Genomic DNA, 2,994 nt, shown 5'->3' with positions numbered 1-2,994 from the left:
CCAGGCCAGGCCTGGTGGCTCATGCCTGTAATTCCAGCACTTTACGAAGCTGAAGCGGGAAGATCACTTAAGGCCAGGAGTTCGAGACCAGCCTGGGCAACATAGTGAAGCCCCATCTCTACAAAAAAATTCTTACAAATTAAAAAAAAAAGTTTGCTATTTCAATAGATTAAATGTGTAACGGCATCTAGTTGTACATTTAATTGCATTTCCCTAATGACTAATAATTTGTTTTTTAGAGACAGAGTCTTGCTCTGTCACTCATGCTACAGTGCAGTGGTATAATCAGAGTTCACTGCAGCCCCCAACTCCTGAGCTCCAGCAATCTTCTTGCCTCAGCCTCCTGAGTAGCTGGGACCAGAGGCATGCACCAGCATGCCCAGGTAATTTTTTAAATTTTTTGTAGAGATAGGGTTTCACTGTGTTGCCCAGGCTGGTCTCGAACTCCTGGCCTCAAACAATCCCCTGCCTCAGCCTCCCAGAGCACTGCGGTTACAGGTGTGAGCCACTATGCCCAGCCTTTGAGCACCTTTTCACATGCCATTGGGATTCTTGAGGATTGGTAAACCTACACCCCAATTCAGAAACAACTTACAGTGCTAAGACTTAGCTTGACACACTGAATGAACACTGTAACAGATGACAACTGAATTCAAAGCACATATACCAGATCTCTCAAGCTAGCAAGCACATGGCAAGAGGCTCTGGGCTGCTCAGCACTGTCTTCTCTGTTCCAGGTTTTATGTAAAGGAAAGCATTTAAAAAAAAATTTTTTTCTAGCAGTGCTATCCTTCCAGAAGGGAACACATTTTGTACCTTTGCCTTTGGAATGAGCACCCTGTTGGACTCTTCACCATTCCTGCGGGTGTGGGTGTGTGTGTGTGTGTGTGTGTGTGTGTGTGTGTGTGTGTGTTTTGGACCTCCTATTTAACATTCTCCCTTCCTTCTTTCCTTGGCTAAATAAATATTTATTGAAATCTCAACTGCAAGCTAGTCTGTGCACTGGGCCCTAGGGACACACAGTGGAAGGGGAGGCCTATTCACTAGATTTCACATTCTAGCAAGGGGATTAACATAAAGCAGATTTTAAAATACAGTTCAGTAAAGGCACTGGTGCACCTGTGTTTCAGGCCTTGGGACCTAGAGAATGATACTTACCCAGCCTGGAGGAGTCTGGAGGGCTTCCTGGAGGAGAAAATACCTGCACTGGATCCTGAAGGATGGGTAAGAGGCAAGTGGGGACATCCCAGGCAGAAGGGACAGCACGAGCAAAGGCCTGGCAATGAGAAATAGCATGCTCTGTGGAAGTTCAGTGTCACTCACATATAAGAAATGAAGGTGCGGAGTGGCAGGAGATGGGGTTGATGAGGGAGGTAGGGGCTGGATCATGAAGAAGCTTGTGCTGAGTCACTTGAATGTATCCCCAAAGCAATAAAGTGTTTTTATTTTTTGAGACAGAATCTCACTCTGTCTCCTGGGTTAGAATGCTGTGATGTCAGCCTAGCTCACAGCAACCTCAAACTCCCGGGCTCAAGCAATTCTCCTGCCTCAGCATCCCGTGTAGCTGGGAATGCCATCACGCCCAGCTAATTTTTTCTATTTTTGGTAGAGATGGGGTCTTACTCTTGCTCAGGCCTGTCTCAACTTCTGACCTCAAGTGATCCTCTCGCCTCGGGCTCCCAGAGTGCTAGGATTACAGGTGTGAGCCACCGTGTCTGGCTGAGTAAGATGTTTTTAAAAGTTAGATTTGGGTTTTAGAAAAACGTTCCTGGAACCCCCACTCCCCACCCCCCATCCCTTCATTTTTTGCCTGTTGATTCTTACTCATCCTTCAAGGTCCAGCTTAAATACCACCTCCTCTGGGAAGCCCTCTCTATTTCCCCCTAGCCAAAGAGAACAGCTCCTTCCTGGGGCTTTCTTTGCCTTCCCCATACTTACTGGTCAGTCTGCCTGGAGGGTGGGACTATGATTTACCCCACTTTGGGCTCCTCGTGGGGCTCAACAGGGGTCTAGCACAGAAGGTGCTAATAAATATTTGATGAGTGTAAATGAATTTGCGAATAAACGAAGTTTACTGGGCATGCCAGCTGTGGAGCCCTGTCCGATTATACCAGTGCTAGTTCTCAAACGTGATGAGCGCATATCAGAATCCCCTAGACAGCGTGTGGATTGCTGGACCCAGCCCCAGGTTTCGGATTCGGTAGATCTGGGGCGGGGCTGAGAATTTGCATGTTAAGTTCCCAGGGGAGGCTGCTGCTGCTGGTGGGGACCACGCTCAGATAACCTTTGGATGAAGCATTTCTGACGTGTGATTCTGCTCACAGTTCAGGTAATCTGGCTTCTCAGGACCAAGGCCTGGGCTAGGGACTGTTGTGGGGCCATCATTGCTGTTCTTTTTCACAACCATCTGACTGCCTGACCCTTCAGGGGATTTCCTTGGTCTTGACTATTGTCCCACCCCCTTTGAGCTGGAGCTGGGGCTTACTTCGCCCTCTCCTGGCCCTTTGTCCCAGGCACTCCCAGAAGGGCTTCTCTGAGGTGCCCTGGTCACATGGGTTCCATAACTGGCTTCGCTCCCACTGAGCGGTTCAGCCTGCCAGCCCCAGAGGACAGAACAAACTCTGTCCTCTGAAGAAGCCTAACAGGTAGGGAGGAAGAGTGAAGTGCTGGGGGCAGGCGTGCCCTCCAACCCCCGCAGCTCTTGGGCAATGCCCTGCACACCTGTGATTTCCCTGAAGGGTCAGAACCAGGTCTTGTCTCCTTTAAGAGCTGCTGCTCCCTGGGCCTGTGCAGCTCCCCAGTCTCCAGGCTGAGAGAAGGAGCCACTTGATCAACGGCTCCACTTCCTGCAGCACCTGGGGCTCCCCCTCCCCCCACCCTCCCCACCTCCCTTTGGGCTTCCCAGGCCAATTACCCACCAGGCCAATTACCCACCAGGCCCTCAGCTCAGCTCAGCTGGCAGGCCAGAGATTCATCTGGCAGGGCCGCAGGGAG

This window comes from Propithecus coquereli, unplaced genomic scaffold (genome assembly GCF_000956105.1).
Source record: "Propithecus coquereli isolate 6110/MARCELLA unplaced genomic scaffold, Pcoq_1.0 Scaffold120, whole genome shotgun sequence".
NCBI classification, from domain to species: Eukaryota; Metazoa; Chordata; class Mammalia; order Primates; family Indriidae; genus Propithecus; species Propithecus coquereli.
The sequence above is the reverse complement of the archived record's forward strand: the minus strand, read 5'-3'. Positions refer to the sequence as shown.